At 38.2% G+C, this 18508-nt stretch overlaps 1 long non-coding RNA gene across 2 annotated transcripts in view; it reads right to left on the reverse strand.

Moving 5' to 3' along the window:
• Window positions 1-8781: 8781 nt before the first annotated feature.
• Window positions 8782-18508, reverse strand: part of LOC138737724 (uncharacterized) — a 43573-nt gene continuing 33846 nt past the window's right edge. The window contains exons 2-3 of one of the 2 annotated variants that reach the window (XR_011341175.1): window positions 14414-14566; window positions 8782-8953 (exon numbers count right to left, since the gene is read on the reverse strand). This is a non-coding gene — a long non-coding RNA (uncharacterized lncRNA). Of the gene's footprint in view, window positions 8954-14323; window positions 14567-18508 lie in introns of those variants that run through there. The other variant, XR_011341174.1, reaches the window with a different exon arrangement.

The raw sequence follows: 18508 nt of genomic DNA on the forward strand, positions 1-18508 counted from the left end.
CACACAATAATCTTCAGGCAATTAGATTCACTCATGAAATGGTTGAGAGCCCTAAATGCACCTAAGGCTATGGGATCAGATATCACCCAAAATCTGATTGGACTGAAGCCCAATGCTCTAGAACTAACTGCCACTCTAGCCAAGTTGTTCCATACAGTTACCACATTGTCATTGTCACTTCCTGTTCTCAAAAAATATAATTAATTACCAGCAAAACGTCCTGTTTCCAGTCAAGAGCCAATTGAGCCATTGCCATGGAGAGTGCTAAAAAGAGGCACCTACTCACCAATAGCCTACCAGTGAGGGTTTCACCAGGACAAGCAACTTGTACACATGAGGTGAGAGGGACTGCTGACATCAAGACAGCATTGACCAACAGCAGTATCAAGGTGCCAAGGTAAAACTGATGTCAATAGGCATCAAAGGGAAAACAGTCCAGAATTTGGAGTTGTACCTCAGACAAAAGAAGCTGATTATTCCCATCTCTGAAATCACTAGAAGAGTTCCTTGGGGAAAGTTCAGCCATCTTCAGCAGTTTCCTCAATGATATTCTTTCTATTCCAAGGTCAGAGGTGGGAATATTTGTTGATGATTAAAAAGCATGTTCATTCACAACTTTTCTGCTAAAAACATGGTCCATACGGCATACAGCAACACTGAAGCAACATGAGCTGGAAAATTACTAGAAATGTTTGCATTTTAAAAAGTACCAGGGAATATCCATCTCCTATAAGAAAGAACCTAAGACTACATCTGAAGAACATGCTTTAGTATGGGGTTATCCATTTTCCTTGAAATTAATTTAGTGTCCCATTTGTATATAAACTTTCCTGCTATCTTTTCACCTACCACATATAGTCCAATTTGTGCCCAGGAGAAGGTTGGGGGTGGGTGGGGAGGTGGGGGGATAAATACAGACTCTGTATGTTACATGAATGTTTAAAAAAAATGTTTGTTTGAATTTTACGTCTATGAAAATTAAAATAAAATATTCAAAAAAAAGAATCTAATCATTTACCCTTGATATTCATTGAGATTATAATTGTTGAGTCCCATCCCCAGAATCTCTGCTGTACCAACCACATAAATACTGTGGCTGTGAGGGCAAGTTGGAGGCTGGATATCCTCTGCAATGTACTCACCTCCTGACCACAAGGCCTTTTCATCTTACAAGGCCCGTATTAGGAGACTCGGTAAATATTTCCACTTCCTTACAAGAATGCAGCTCCAATAATTCTCTGAAAGCTCATCAGCAATCAAGAGTTACCACCTATTTGATCGACACCAATCAACCAATATTTATTTCCTCTGCAGCTTGTACACATCTAAAATGTACTGCATTTCCTTGCTCAGTCAACTCCAGCAGCACCTATCAACTCCAAGTCACTAATGCAAGACAGGCAAGGGGCAGCAGATGCACAGGAACACCCCACCACCTACAGGTTCACCTGCCAACTTAAAAATTCTTTTTAAAATTTTTCACACTATGAACCAAACTGACCAAAATACACACTAACATTTCCCTCTTGAATATACACAGTCATTTTCTCCACTTTTCCCTCCTCCCTTCCCTCTCTCCTTCAACCCCCCCCCCCACTCAACATTCAACATATATGATACATTAAACCCATTAAACAATGTCGTCATATAATGAAAATAAACAAGAAATTTGTGTCTTCTACTTTTACATACTGGGTCAGTTCATTTCGTCTTCTTCTCCTTCTGTCGTTTTAGGCGGTGGAGGTCTGCGGTAGGACTTCTCTGTTGAGTTCCATGTACAGTTCCCAAATTTGTTCGAATACTGTGATGTTATTTCTTAAATTATATGTTATTTTTTCCAATGGAATACATTTATTCATTTCTATGTACCATTGCTGTATTCTCAGGCTATCTTCTAATTTCCAGGTTGACATAATACATTTTTTTGCTACAGCTAAGGCTATCATAATAAATCTTTTTTGTGCTTCATCCAAATCGAGTCCAAGTTCTTTACTTCTTATATTACTTAGAAGAAAGATCTCTGGATTTTTTGGTATGTTGCTTTTTGTGATTTTAGATCTTCCCAAAACTTTTTCACTTTCTCACATGCCCAAATTGCATGTTCTGTTGTTCCTGTTTCCTTCTTACAGCGAAAACATCTGTCTGATACTGTTGGGTCCCATTTATTTAACTTTTGGGGCATGGTGTATAGCCTGTGTAACCAATTATATTGTATCATGTTTAACCTCGTGTTTATTGTATTTCTCATAGTTCTGGAGCATAGCTTTTCCCATGTTTCATTCTTTATCTTTATGTTTAGATCTTGTTCCCATTTCTGTTTGGGTTTACAGCTTGTTTCCTCATTCTCTTTCTCTTGCAGTTTGATGTATATGTTTGTTATAAATCCTTTAATTATCATTGTGTCTGTAATCACATATTCAAAATTGCTTCCTTCTGGTAACCTCAGCCTGCTTCCCAATTTGTCCTTCAATTAGGTTTTCAGTTGGTGGTGTGCAAACATTGTATTGTGAGTTATATCATATTTGTCCTTGATTTGTTCAAAAGATAATAATTTATTTCCCAAAAAACAATTTTCTGTTCTTTTGATCCCTTTTCTCTCCCATTCTCTAAAGGAAAGGTTATCTATTGTGAAAGGGATTAGTTGATTTTGCGTCAATATTAATTTTGGTAGTTGATAATTTGTTTTATTCCTTTCTACGTGAATCTTCTTCCAAATGTTGAGCAAATGGTGCAGTACTGGTGAATTCCTATGTTGCACCAACTTTTCATCCCACTTATATAGTATATATTCAGGTACCTTCTCCCCTATTTTATCTAGCTCTAATCTGGTCCAATCTGGTTTTTCCCTTGTTTGATAAAAATCTGATAGGTATCTTAATTGTGCTGCTCTATAATAATTCTTAAAGTTTGGTAGCTGTAAGCCCCCTTGTTTGTACCATTCTGTTAAATTATCTAGCGCTATCCTCAGTTTCCACCCTTTCCATAAGAATTTCCTTATTATTTTCTTTAGCTCCTTGAAGAATTTCTCTGTTAGGTGAATTGGTAACGATTGGGATAGGTATTGTATCCTTGGGAAGATATTCATTTTAACGCAATTTACCCTTCCTATCGATGTTAGTGGTAAGTCTTTGCAATGTTCTAAGTTGTCTTGTAATTTCTTCATTAATGGCTGATAATTTAGTTTGTATAGATGGCCTAGATTATTATCTAGTTGTATACCTAGGTATCGGATTGCTTGTGTTTGCCATCTAAATGGTGATTCTTTCTTAAACTTTGTGAAATCCGCATTAAACATTGGCATTGCTTCACTTTTATTTGCGTTGATCTTGTACCCCGATACTTCTCCATATTCCTTCAATTTCTTATGTAATTCTTTTATTGATATTTCTGGTTCTGTTAAGTATACTATGACGTCATCTGCGAATAGATTGATTTTATATTCCTTCTCTTTTATTTTTATCCCTCTTATTTTATTTTTTGTTCTTATCTGTTCTGCCAGTGGTTCTATAGCTAATGCAAACAGTGAGGGAGATAGTGGACATCCCTGCCTAGATGACCTGCTTAATTTAAACTGGTTTGATATATATCTATTTAGTGTCACCTTTGCCAATGGTCCCTTATATAATGCTTTAATCCAATTAATATATTTCTCTGGTAGGTTGAACCTCTGTAGTACTTTGAATAAATAATTCCATTCTACTCTGTCAAAGGCTTTCTCTGCATCTAAGGCAACTGCCACTGTTGGCGTCTCGTTTCCTTGTACTGCATGGATTAAGTTAATGAACTTACAGATATTGTCCGTTGTTCGTCTTTTCTTAATAAATCCAGTTTGATCTAGTTTTACTATTTTTAGTACACAGACGGCCAATCTGTTTGCTAATAGTTTAGCTATTATCTTTTAATCTGTGTTAAGTAGAGATATTAAATAGAGATGCTGGTGTTAGTGGATCTTTTCCCCGTCTTTGGTATTATACTAATTATTGCTGTTTTGCATGAATCTGGCATGAATGTTTTGTGTTTCTTCAGTCTGGTTCATTACTTCCAGGAGAGGAGGAATTAAAAAGTCTTTTAATGTTTTAAATGTGCGGCGTTTTATTGTTCGGTAGTTTTTTAAAAAAATATATCCTGTATTTCCTCTATTTCAAATGATTTTATTAATTTATTTTGCTCTTCTTCTTGCAATTTTGGTAGTTCAGTTTTAGCTAGAAACTCATCTATTTTGTCTTCTTTCCCTTCATTCTCAATTCAATATAGTTGCTCGTAGAATTCCTTGAAGTTTTCATCAATCTCCGTTGGGTTATATGTAATTTGTTTGTCCTTTTTCCTTGATGCCAATACCGTTCTTTTAGTTTGTTCTGTCTTAAGCTGCCAAGCTAGTATTTTGTGCGTTTTTTCTCCTAGCTCATAATACTTCTGTTTTGTCTTCATTATGTTCTTCTCTACCTTGTAGTGTTTCATATTTTATTTTTTTTGTCTGCCAATTCTCTTCTTTTTGTTGTATCTTCCTTTGTTGCTAATTCTTTTTCTGTACTTGCTATTTCCCTTTCCAGCTGTTCTATTTCCTGATTGTAGTCCTTCTTAGTTACATAACTTATTATCTGCCCTCTGATGAACGCTTTCATTGAATCCCATAGTATCAATTTATCTTTCACTGATTCTGTAATTATTTCAAAGTACATTTTAATTTGTCGCTCAATTAATTCTCTAAAATCCTGTCTTTTAAGTAGCATGGAGCTTACTCTCAGGTCTATCCTTGAGTATTTTTTAAGTCTACCCAAATAATAAGAGTATTCCTTCTCCTTTGGGTGTTGTCTCCTCCATATATCCAAAAGTTGCATTTCCTGCATCGATTTAACCATAAATTTGGTTACTTTGTTCTTTTTGTTAGTCTTTTTTCCAGTTTTATCCATCTTTGAGTCCAAATTAAAGTTAAAGTCCCCTCCTATCAGTTTATTCCCCTGCATATCTACAATCTTCAAAAAGATATCTTGCATAAACTTTTGATCCTCTTCATTAGGTGCATATATATTGAGCAAATTCCAAAATTCTGAATATATCTGACACTTTATCATTACATACCTCCCTGCTGGATCTATTATTTCCTCCTCTATTTTGATTGGTACATTTTTATTGATTAATATAGCTACTCCTCTGGCTTTTGAATTATATGATGCTGCCGTTACATGCCTTACCCAGTCTCCTTAATTTCTTGTGTTCCACTTCAGTTAGATGTGTTTCCTGCACGAATGCTATATTAATTTTTTCTTTCTTCAGTAAATTTAACAGCCTCTTCCTTTTGATTTGATTATGTATTTCGTTAATATTTATAGTCATATAGTTCAACATGGCCATTTCATACTTTGTTTACCTCTCATTTCCACTTCCTCATCACCACTTTTCCTCCTTATCCATTTCTGTTTTCATTTTTTGAACACACTATAAGACAACACTTCTAAAACATAAAATATTTCCACTATTCCCTCATCTAAAATTCCCTTAACCCCAAATGTCCCCCCACTCTCTGAGTTGCCCCTTGCCCCTTGTCGGGCAACCACAACTTCCCTCTCCATTTGGATTGCGAACCCGCTCACAAGCGGGTCAACTGATTTTGCAGTGACTGTTATTCTCTCCCACCCAGCCTCCCTCCCGTTCCCGTTATTTTCTATATCTTCCCGCTGGGAGCCCTGCTGTCGGGTCTTTCTCAGCTGTTCAAGTTCCACAGCTGGTCCCCCCTCCCGTGCTTGATGTTCTCCCTCCTCTTTTCCCCCCTCACATATAACAAAGCTAACCCTCTTAATTCCCCCCTTACTTCCTTTCTTCCCTTCCTTAGTTCTTACTTATACATTATTTTTCTTCTTTATATGAAGTTTGTCGTCATTCTTGTTCTTGTTACATCTCTTCATCTCTCTGTCTGTTTTGCAGGCGTTCTGCAAATTCTCGTGCTTTCTCCAGATCCGAGAACAGTCTGCTTTGCTGCCCCAGGATAATTACTTTAATCAGCGCTGGATATCTTAACATAAATTTATATCCTTTCTTTCAGAGGATCGATTTTGCTGCGTTAAACTCCTTCCCCTTCTTCAGGAGCTCAAAACTTATGTCTGGGTAGAAAAAAAAAATGACCTTTGTATTCCAGTGGCTTTCTGTCTTCCTTCATTTTTTTCATTGCCTTCTCCAATATATTTTGTCTTGTCATATATCTCAGGAATTTTACTCGAATGGATCTTGGTTTTTGTTGTGGCTGTGGTTTTGGGGCTAATGTTCTGTGTGCCCTTTCTATTTCCATTCCTTCCTGTATTTCTGGCATTCCTAGGACCCTGGAGGCCCATTCTTTTATAAATTCTTTCAGATCTTTGCCTTCTTCATCTTCCGTAAGGCCCACTATCTTTATATAGTTTTCCATTATATCCATCTTCTGAGCTAACAACTCCTGTGTTTCTTTTAACTTTTTTTATCAGATTCTTCCAATTTCCTTTTTAAGTCGTCCAATTCCATTTCTCCGGCTGTTTCTCGTTCTTCCACCTTGTCTATTCTTTTCCCTATTTCTGTTATGACCATCTCTATTCTACTCACTTTTTCTTCTGTACTTTTTATTCTTCTTTTTATTTCATTAAATTCTTGTGTCTGCCATTCTTTTACTGTTTCCATATATTCTTCAAATAATTTTCTATCTATGTACATTCCATTCCCTTTATCTTCTATTTCTCTGTATAGAGCTTGATGTTCTCCCTCCTCTTCCCCTGTGTTCGCTCCAGGACCTGTGTCCTCTACCTCTCTTCCTTGTATCTGTGTCTCTTCTGACTTTCTTGTTGGGCTATTTATCTCAGTTTTTTTTATTGTGTCTTGATGTTGGTCCTCTTCCTCTGGGCTGATCATCTGCTGTGTCTCTGATTTCCTTTTTTCATTCTCCTCCCTCCCATTCCCGTTATTTTCTATATCTTCCCGCTGGGGGCCCTACTGTCGGGTCTTTCTCAGCTGTTCAAGCTCCACAGCTGGTCCCCCCTCCCGTTGGTGTTGTCTTTGTCGTGCGTATCGTGCACGCGCGATTCCTCGCACATGCACGGTTGCTCACCTCTGTTTGGCTCCGTGAGCCATCTTTGTAGTCCTGCGTGCGGTGGGTCACAACCCTGCGGGGTTTCCACTGACCTCAGGGAGTGGGCTCCTCTTTCCACGGCAGGTCCCTGCTTCTTCGTACAGAGGTTCATTTGCCAACTTGAGCTGGAAATGTGTGGCTTATCTTTCGTCACCGCTAAATCTAAATTCAGAATCCCACCATCATTGGCAATAATGGCAGAGCCTTCACCAGAAGGTTGAAATAATCCATGAAGGTGGCGCATCATACCTCTCTGATGGACAATAAAGTCTGGCCTCATCAGCAATGCTCATATTCCATGAAATGAAAGCCTGTAATATGGACTGGCAGGGACCCAGACCGCAGAGGCATGGAGAATCTCTGTATCCTCATCAAAATTCAAACTATCCGTTTTCTTTCCTTCTCAGTCATGTCTTGATGGAACCTTCCCAGCCGCTGTTGAATGACATAGTTGCACTTCTTGGAGGTAGAGGATATTTTCTTTTTACAAGGTGCAGTCATGCCTTAAATTCACACTGATATTCATTGTCTGGTAGCGGCAATTCCCAACAGCGCCACCTGTGGACCTGTGCCAAGGTACTATGTTTCTTTGGCACTGGTTGTATGATGAAGTCTATGGATCATTTTCAGAGAGTCCCTGCTCCATTTCCAATGGCATGGGTTACTCACAATGGTTCCCATAGATATATTTTGTGTGGTTGAATTCTTCCCCACCATGTCATTTCATTCTTCGTCCAGGATGTGACATATTACTTTCCTTAGACTAGTTAATTCATTATCCTCATGAGATATGCTGATAAAAGGAGATGAATTTTAAGATTTATGCTTCAATTACTTCAAGAATTATAATTTGTGCTGAACTGTACAAGGAAACCAAATTAACATCATCGCATTTTATTATCGTACACTGTTATGGAGCCATTTTAACATTCAGATTTAGGTTTCTATGCCATCAGTTTTGAAAACACTGCAGCATTCAATTGTACAAACCTTCACATGACAATAAAGGAGTTTAACAGTCAGAATGATCACTTTCTCTGGTCCATCTGACAATTCACTCAAGCCATCAAAATGAGACATGAGGAGTCTTGAAGTAACTTTAAAAGTTACCAAAACAACAACTCCACACCTGGACTTAAAAATAGAAAATGGCAAATGTTTAAAGAGTAGTGGAGATGTAAAAGCAATATTGCTGAAGGGAAAAGGGGGTTTGTGCTAATTTTTCAAAGAATAAGTCATTCACATGTGGCTAATTGATTATATTTTTATATGAATTAACAAAAAAATAGTTTACCGAATTTATAAAAAATTGTATCATGTTATGGTAATGAAAGAATGGAGCATTTTAGCTCTTTCTTAAAATGCTTCAGTTGTAAGTACGTAAAGCTGTTGGCTCTGAACCACTGATTCTTAAACTTTTCACCTCTTTGTAATTGTAATCTAAACTCATTTTACAACCACTTTTCCTGAGATCATTTCAAGTGGATCTGAAGTCTGATTGATTCTGACACGAACTCTTGAATTGCTTCTAATAGGTCTCCTTTGCGTTTTATTCCTTTGAACCCACTGCCGTGAGTTTACTAAGTATTTACATTTCGTGGCCCAAAAATGAACCATGGAAATTAGAAAACAAACTCCTATTCAACATTTCATGTCAAAGGTGATGGCCATGCCTGTGTGTTGTCTGTGGGACAAATATTTTCTGTGATCTTCAGGCCTCTGTTCTGCAGTGTTGCACTCTCCACAGTTACGTACCTGTCTGGAGGGAGTGCTGCAGTTTATCTTGTCAATGTGGGAAGTCCTAGACGATGCCATCAAACTGATCGATGGCAGAGATGCTCCTTTGACACATGCACAATAGCACTGGCAGAGAAGAAAGAAAGTGAGCCATTCTTTAAACAATGTTTCTTTTGAGTTGTACAAAATTCACACTCACTGAATGAAACAGTTGCCATGTTCCGAAGTTCACTTTGTACTTCGACCCTCAAGAGAAAAAAAAAGCCATGCAAGGCTCCCGTGCAACTTGCAATGTGCTTAATTTAGTTAATTTAACCATCGGCTACACTGAGCGCACAGATTGTGGCAGAGTGCACCTGTTAGGCACCGCAACACAGTGCCTCTGGCAGTTTGCTTTTGTTTTCAATCACAATTGCAGACTGTTAGTGCTGTTCCCTGACTATTACAGTTATCTTATAAAACAGTCATTAAGGACTAATGTGCACCTGCTATAGGAAATGCATGAATCAAGTATAGTCTCATGTCATTCTCTGCTATACAGAATCATCGATTTCACTCACAGAAAAATCCCAGCACCCTGGGAAGCAAAACTCAGACAGATTCATACTTTTACTGCAACTAAAACAGATTTTAGATGATCTAGTAAATTTAGAAACTCTTTCTCAGCTCTGTGACAACTCTCTATCGTATTGTATTTACAAGTCTGACCAGCAATTGGTCTATGACATGCTTTGTTAGGTACCAATGTTAACTCTGGGATGGCGGAAAACCAGTAGGAGATACGCTATTAAAAAGTAGGCGAGAGAAAAGAGCTCTGAGAAAAGATCCCCTAAAATTATTGTCAGGGACCTGACTGTGTATGAATGGAACGCTGTTTCATTTATGTGCTCCTCTTCAGAACTAGAGATTTCCGACAAGGTAGTGCATGAGCATTCTGAAAGGGGAGAGGTTTTTGTTTTTTCACACAAACATGCACAGACATAGCTTTCCTTTCAGCTAATTAAGCTGTTTTGAAGGACACTGGTCAAACAGTGACATCTTTGTGGGGAGCCTTGGTATAAATAGCAAGATGTAGAAGAGAGGACATTTAAAGGGTGACTTCTGCCATTGTCTGCACTGGAGGAATCTTTTCTACTTGGTCAGGGCCGCCGGAGTGACCTTTCACAATGGAGAGAATTTGAAGCCAATAAACCTCGAGAGATGCCATTAAGAGGACAATCCCAGAATAGGATTTCTTGGTAGGGAGCCAAACGTCCTTTCTCTGAAACCATGATACTTTCAACATTTCACATGCATGTTTTTTTGTCTACTTTTGCTGTAAGCATGGCGTTGGTGACCAGTTTCAGATCATTTTCCACGGCTTCCATATTTTATGACCCCAAATACAGGTTTAAACCATGACAGAATTTAACTAAAATCAGACACATTCGGCTTTGCATAAATCAGGCTATTTTATTTTAATGTTAAATTAAGATCTGCATAGGCTGTCATGGACATGAAATAAAATTACTTATATTAAATGTAGAGAAATTATGCATAACAAACATTATTTACATTATGTATATTTGGTCATTGGCAAATCAGATCTTTTGAATTGATTTGTCAAAATATTTGTTTCAAATGGCGCTAAGATCTTCTTGTTTTTGAATCTCAGCTTGTGGTGTCAATTAGGCCTTGCATTCGAGTTGAGAGAAATCACTCTTGACTCTCTATTATGAAATCTTATTCTGGAATTGTCATCTCAACGCAGGGAACAAGAAAGCCGTGACCTTGCCGAGAGACTTCAATTAAAAACTCTCCGTTTTGTTTAAATTGGCAGAACCATCTGAAACCAAATACCTCACCCACTTGAAATAATAGTGTAGCATTGTAAATGCAAATGACAATACAGAATATTAATAGAATATTAATAGAAACTAAATAACAGGGAAATCCTTCCACATTTTAAAAATTTTTATTGAAATCAAGATAACTTGCATAAGCCTTTTTAAGAACCTATGCGCATTCCAAGAAACTTATTTCACTGTCCTAAAGGTTGAAAAGTTTGAAAACCACTGTTTTAATTATACCTAATTGACCTATGTGCATGGTTTCTTAACTCCAAACGGAATGGGCTAATGACAATCTTTCTCAAGCAAAATATTTCAGTAACAAGTGGGCCTAGAGCAGTGGTTTTCAACCTTCTCTTCCGACTCTCACATACCGCCTTAAGCAATCCCTTACTAATCACAGAGCAGTTATGGCATAGGGATTGCTTAAGATGGAATATGAGTCTGGGAGGGCAGTTTGAAAACCACTGGCTTAGAGGTTAGTGCAACATTATGACAGGGCCTGCAATCAGCGTATTCCACCTGTAGGGAGTTTGTATGTTCTCACTACATTTGTATGGGTTTGTTCCAGGTGCATTCCAGAGGCAGACAGGGTTGGCAGGTTAATTGCTTGCAATTGGGCAGCTTGAGCTCATGGGCTGGATGTGCCTGTTACCAGGCTATATCTCTAAATAAAATTCAATGTAAAAAGTTACACCACATTCTTCTTCCATTCAGTTTTGATATTCAGCAGCAAGGAATGTATGTTAACGTTTGGAAATATTACCTGGCAAGACTGTGCATTAACCATATAACCATTACAGCACGGAAACAGGCCAATTTGGCCCTTCTAGTCTGCACTGATCCAAGTACCCTCCTCTAATCCCACTTACCAGCACTCTGCCCATATCCCTCCATCCCCCTCCCATCCATATACTTATCCAACTCTTTCTTAAATGACAAAATTGACCCTGCCTCCACCACCTTTCCCAGAAGCCCATTCCACATAGTAACACTCCCTGAGTAAAGAAGTTCCCCCTCATGTTACTCCTAAATCTTCACCTGTCAACATTCAACCCATGACCTCTTGTATCCATCTCTCCAAATCTCAATGGGCAAAGCCTTTCCACATCAACTCTTATCTATCCCTCTCACTATCTTAAACACCTCTATAAAATCCCCTCTCAGCCTTCTACGCTCCAAGGAATAAAGACTTAATTTGCTCAATCTCTCCTTGTATTCCAGATGCTGAAACCCAGGCAACATTTTTGTAAATCTTCTCTGCTCTCTCTCTATTTTGTTAATATCCTTCCTATTAATCGGTGACCAGAACTGCACACAGTACTCTAAATTTTGCTTCACCAATGCCTTGTACAGTTTACCATTACTTCCCAACTCCTATATTCTATAGACTGATTTATTAAGGCAAGCATACTAAAGGCCTTCTTCACCACCCTATCCACATGCACTCCCACCTTCAGGGAACAATGCACCATTATTCCTAGATCTTTCTGCTCCACTGCAGTCTTCAACGCCCTCTCATTTACCACATATGTCTTGCTTTGATTATTCTTTCCAAAATAAAGCACCTCACACTTATCAGCATTAAACTCCATCTGCCATCTTTCTGCCCACTCCTCTCACCAGTTTAAATCCCTCTGCAATCTTTGAAAACCCTCTTCATCATCCACAATTCCCCCTATTTTAGTATCATCTGCATATTTACTAATCCAATTTACCGCCCCATCCTCCAGATCATTAATATATATGACAAACAGCAATGGTCCCCATTGCAGGACATTCTTGGAGCAATAGGAGAATTGAAACATGTGGCAGGATTAGGTCTGTGTCAGTGCAGTTGAAGTTCCCAGGTCTTTACAATATAACCAATTTACCATGTTATCTCATCATCTGCTGATTTTGTTGTGAAGGGAGTTTAGGTTCATTGGTCATCAATCTCCATCCAAAACTGCTGAGTCAACCTGGTGCCCAAATTGATCCCATCATCAAGGTCTCCAGTTCACTCTTACCAGTTCATTCATCTTGAATGTATTTCATAGTGCATTGCTTCTTTAGAGAAGAACTCCTGCATCACTTTGGACATTGGCCAGTCTCAGTGTGACTGTGCAGTGGGTAACCAATATACTCTGTCCATCACTTCCTCTCTGCAGTCCAAACTTACATCATGAAAATGCATTAAAGACAAAACATTTGTACTCCTAATCAATTTTTTATGTACATTGTGAAAGTTTGGAGTCCCAGCAGCAATCCTCACAACAACTCATTAATTCCTGTCTGCCAAATTGAAAATCATGCATTTATTCCTTTCTGACTGTTAACTAATTGCAAATCCATGTCACTAATTGCCAATCTATGTCAGTATATACAATGTGATCTAATTTTGCTTCATAGCTCTTTGATCAATATCTTAATGAAGACAGAAGGAAAGTCCAAATTCAGCAAATTCAGTTTTCCCCAAATTTATTCTGCTAGTCAAAAAACCCCAGAGCTTTCAAACATGGAATCCTTTCATATATCTGTTGATTTTACCCTTTCTAATTATTATTTTCTGTGTTTTTTTATGACATTCATAACAATAGCCTTTTCCCTAACTATGATGTCAGGCTAACAGGTTTGTAGTTCCCAATTCTCTCTATTTTTAAGTAGTGAGATGACATTTGCTACCATCCCATTCTTAGTATTGATGGCATTTGAAAAATTGCAACCAATTCATCCACTCTCTCTATTACTGTTTCTTTCTAAACCTTGGGATGCAGCTTTTACTGTTCTGCAGATAAATCAGATCCATTGCTACCTTAAACACTTACTAGGAGGAGTGGTCTCCTTTCTCATTGCAACATGTATATTTTATTTTCAGGCACAAAAATGCAAACTATATGTTAAATCTTATCTACACATGTGGCCTTTAAAGAGGTTTTACAGTTGGCAATCGCCTCCTCACATCTTATGCCATCATGGTTTGGTTTATGTAGATTTAGTATGCAAGTTTCAGATTCTGTCTTATTTTGATATGTCTTTCTTAAAGTCCTATATGTACATGGTTAACTAAAATCAAAACTTTTTAAGATATTAACCTCACAATTTTTCTCAGAATGTCATAATCATCTATTCCATTGTCCATATGAAAGTGCTACCATGATGCCTTCCTTGGAAAGCAACCTCTTGCCACATTGAATGCAGCCCGTGAGATGGGAGGTATGGATGAATTCCAAGGACTATAGAGCATCCATTCTCAACCTTTAATTTGGCAAAGGTCCCCTAGGACTCTGCTTAAAGTTTATAGGCTGCCTTCCCTGTGAAGCAATCAAGTTTTAACTTCATTCGTAATTCTCTCCTACCGACTACATAAACATAAAAATATTTATGTTGTGTGAGGTGAAAAGAAAACAAGCCTTTTACTTAAATGTGCTGTGGCCCCTATTAAGAATGGCTGGTCCAGTGTTCTTCCCCTACCAGACATTGAAAGGTTCTGACCAGAGGAGAATCCCCTGAAACAACAGAGGGAGAAAAAACAATAAGGGACCACAGTGGTGGCAATGGTGCAACTTAGCAAATCAGTAATGGACTGTATGAACATGACACTAAGGATGCAAAAAGATTTTGCAATGTTTTTGTTTGTTCTATTATGAATAAAGTTCATTTTCGGGAAAAAAAGTTAACACCTCACTCTCAACATGTAGAAGGAATACTATCATAAGTTTTTGAAGCCATACAATGTGGAGTACTGAACTTAATGCAGTTTACTACATTGATGAACCTTTTATTCCGATTGGAGATGGAAAGCAGGCCTCCCAAACTTTGTGCAATGCTGCAGCCTGCTGTCTTCCACCAGTTCAACAGCTTTATTGGCGTTCACCGCTAGGTGTACTATTTTTGCGGTTACAAGTTTAATCCACAGGCATTACATGACCTGTTAGAAGAGAAAGATTTTTTTAAAAATACAGGCATGAAATAATCTATTTACTCCTTTAACCACAAGGAGTTTAAAATCACTACTTATCAATGGCAATCATTAGCTCATTTTTTTTGCACACTACTTTGAATCTCCCCTGCATTTTGAGCAAAATCTCAACATCTACTCATTAAATCACCTGATAATCCACTGTAAATACTATTTATCAAAAAAACCTGCATTAGGTGACACATATTAGCAAATGAATGTAACAATGTACAGTAATGGGCTAATTTTGGGCAGTACGGTTAGTGCAATGCCATTATAGCGCCAATGACTCCAGTTCGAATCCGGCACTGGCTGTAGGGAGTTTGTTTATTTTCTCGGTGTTTTCCTGGGTTTCCTCCAGGTGCTCCGGTTTCCTCCCATCCTTCAAAATGGACAGGCGGTTTGTAGATCAATTGGCTGTAATTTGGTCACGGGCTCACGGGCCAGAAGGGCCTGTTACCATACTGTATGTTGAAATTAAACTGCGATTCCAATAAGTGACCAACATTGTACATCAAAGACAGGGAGTTCACTGATACCGGACATCAAAAATATGCAATATATGATGCCATTTCACTTTTCAATTAGATTATTGCCTTCTAATTGTTCCCAGGCAACCACTGACATTTTTACACAGTAAATGAAAGTATATTAGGAAAATAGTTTCCTTCAAAGCACTCCAATATTCACATTCTCTCCAAATATTTTTCTGTTGTTTCTCTAAAGACTAATTATCCTACTGTTATTGAGATTTTTAAATAATGCCTTGATGAAAATTATGCTCACTGTCCACTCTAATTCATATTCCCTCAATTGTAAACATATGTGGTGGGTATAATTATTCTGAAATTGTCTTGGAAAGATCCTCACCCATAATACGGCTTCCTGGTTTAAGATAGTTTTTTTGTGGCAATTTTTTTGTGGGCTTCATAAGCTGATCTAGCATTTAATTGCCATCTCCTGGATGCCCATGATGGTGTGCTGCTTTCTTGAATCACTGCAATGGTTGAGGTGTATGTATACCCAATGAAGGAATACCAAGATATTTCCAAGTCAGGATGGGCTGTGACTTGAAGGATAACTTCCAGGTGGTGGTGGTGCTCCCATGCTTTTGCTGCCTTTGTCCATCTAGCTGGTTGTAGTTACGGGTTTGGAAGGTGCTGTTTGTGGATTCTTGGTGAGTTGTTGCAGTACATCCTGTAGGGGGAAGAAACTACTGCTACATACATTAGTGTTTGAGTGAGTAAATCGTTGTGGAAGGAGGCTACGTCCTGAAAGGTGTTGTGTGTTTTTGTTCACCCATCCAGATACGCCTCGTAGATAGTCAATAGGCATTGAAGAGATAGGAGAGTTACTCGCCCCAGAATTACTCGCCTCTAATCTGCTTTATGGTGTATATGGCTACTCCAGTTCAGTTTCTGGTCAAGGGAACCCTTTAGAAATTGACAGTGGGTGTTCCATGATAGTAATGCCATTGAATGTCAGGTGGAGATAGCTGCAATTTCCCTTTTTTTTAAATTTTTTCACACTATGAACCATACTGACCAAAATACACACAAACATTTCCTTCTTGAATATACACAGTGTCATTTTCTCCCCTTTTTCCCCCTCCCTTCCCTTCCCTCCCCTCTCCTCTCTCCTTCACCCCCCCACCCACTCAACGTTCAACATATATGATACATTAAACCCATTAAACAATGTCATCAGACAATGAAAATAAACAAGAAATTTGTGTCTTCTACTTTTACATACTGGGTCAGTTCATTTCGTCTTTTCCTTCTGTCATTTTAGGCGGTGGAGGTCCACGGTTGGACTTCTCTGTTGTGTTCCATGTACGGTTCCCAAATTTGTTCGAATACTGTGATGTTATTTCTTAAATTATATGTTATTTTTTCCAGTGGAATACATTTATTCATTTCTATGTACCATTGCTCTATTCTTTGATGTCAGCATGAAGTCAAGTGAGTGGCCAAAGGTCTGGCAGTTGATGTGCATTGTTAGTAAATGTGAGCTCATCTACTTTTGAAAAAATAGAAAATCGTATTATTAAAATAGTGAAGGATTGCAGCATGTGGTTGTGTAGAGGGACATGGGAGAGCATGAGTTAAATTTAAGACGAGGGAGATACTGCTGCAACTGCAGAGGTACTGGTGAGGCTGCACCTTGAGTCCTGATCTCCTTGTGTGAGTCAGGATAAAGTTACCTCAGAGTCTGTGAAGAGGATGTTCACCATGTTGATTCCAATGATGAGGAGAGATCAAGTTTCATGGAAGTCAGAAGAATGAGAGGGGACTTTTCGAAACATAATGATGAAAAAATTATGAAAGACATAAGATAGAAGCAGGAAGCTTGGAAGGTGAGCCTAGGACATGGGCTCAAGATTTAAGTAAGTAGATTTAAGATGGAGATGAGGAGGAACTGCTTTTCCCAGAAAGCAGTGAATCTGTGCAATTTTCTGCTCAAGAAAGCAGTAGAGGCTGCCTCATTGTCTATTCATCTATTGAGAGATTCTGACTAGAGGAGAATCCCCTGAAACCACAGAGGGAGAAGAAACAATAAGGGACCACAGTGGTCTATTGTCTTAAACATAGTTATTTTTTCATCATACAGGAAATTAAGGGTCATGGGGAAAATGTGGATCAGTGGAGCTGAGTCTGAATCCTGGACAGAGATTCAATCTGAATCCCTGCATAGTTTATTTACCCCAACTAAATATTTTAGTTTACTTTACCCCAACAGAAGAAACAAAGCTTATTTTACCCCAACAGAATTCACAAAAGTAATTGAAAGTCTATTGGCAAGGGGTCAAGATAACAACCACTCTTCCATCATTTAGACAAAGAAGAGAATCATTGACCAGGAGAAGGGAAAGTCCACACCCCTGAAGTCTAAAGAGTAGATAGCTTCAGGATCTTAGGAATTAATATCTCCAGTTCGAGCATACTTTTGTAGGGAATCCCATTTGTTATTAGCACTTGTAAGGGATAAAATGGATTGCAAGTTTACAAGCAGTTCAGTTTGTGGCTTTCAAGATGCTATTAATCATATTTTTATGCTCCCTCCTAGCAACATCTTAGAACCAAGGTTTCAACTGGATTCTCAGCCATGTTAGAGAAGTTAGTTTAGTTCTGTGAACTGGATGGATTGGTGAGGTTCTGAATTTTCTATTGACCATCTAACAACATTTTAATGACTTGTAAGAACATAGCAGCTGATAATAATGTTATCAAAGCTTAACATCATTTAATAAACTTTGGAATACTCAACTTTAGTACAAATTTGTTTGAACGAGTCATAGACAACAACTTTTTCTGATATCCTCCAAGTGACTCTAAAGGAAAGTAGTCACTACAATTAAGTCAATGGAAATGGAATAAAGTTAATAGAAAGTTAAAAATTGGATTTGGAATTCAGACTGGATCAATTGTGCTCTGACTAGACCATTTCCAACTGAAGGAGGTATGATCATCAACAGCATCATCAAGACCATTGAAGAAGTGGCAAGCCTTACCTAAGGATTCCTTCTGTGTGTTTATTGCAAGTTAGAATGCGGTTTGGAGAGACTGATGCTTGTCCTTTGAGGACAGTTTTGGTTTTGGAGTTATTGTTGTGCAAGTTGGATGTCTGAGTGCGACAGTCAGTTGAATGGATAAGGATATGACAGCTGCCACTGGAGCAGCCCAAAGGAGATAAGTGTCGAGGTGAAGGAAAATTACAATGATAGGGATTAGATTCAAGTGGAGCCAAAACTACTCTTCAAGTAAGACTGAAAGAGGTAATAGAAAAAGAGACGGTTACGGCTGCTGAGAGCACAAATCCCACACAATTATTGCAAAAAAAATAAATCAATAGAATCTAAGAGCAGCCACTTGGAATGGTTTGAAGGTGTGCCACAAGATGGTAGTGTGGAGG

This window comes from Narcine bancroftii, chromosome 6 (assembly GCF_036971445.1).
Source record: "Narcine bancroftii isolate sNarBan1 chromosome 6, sNarBan1.hap1, whole genome shotgun sequence".
Taxonomy (NCBI): Eukaryota; Metazoa; Chordata; class Chondrichthyes; order Torpediniformes; family Narcinidae; genus Narcine; species Narcine bancroftii.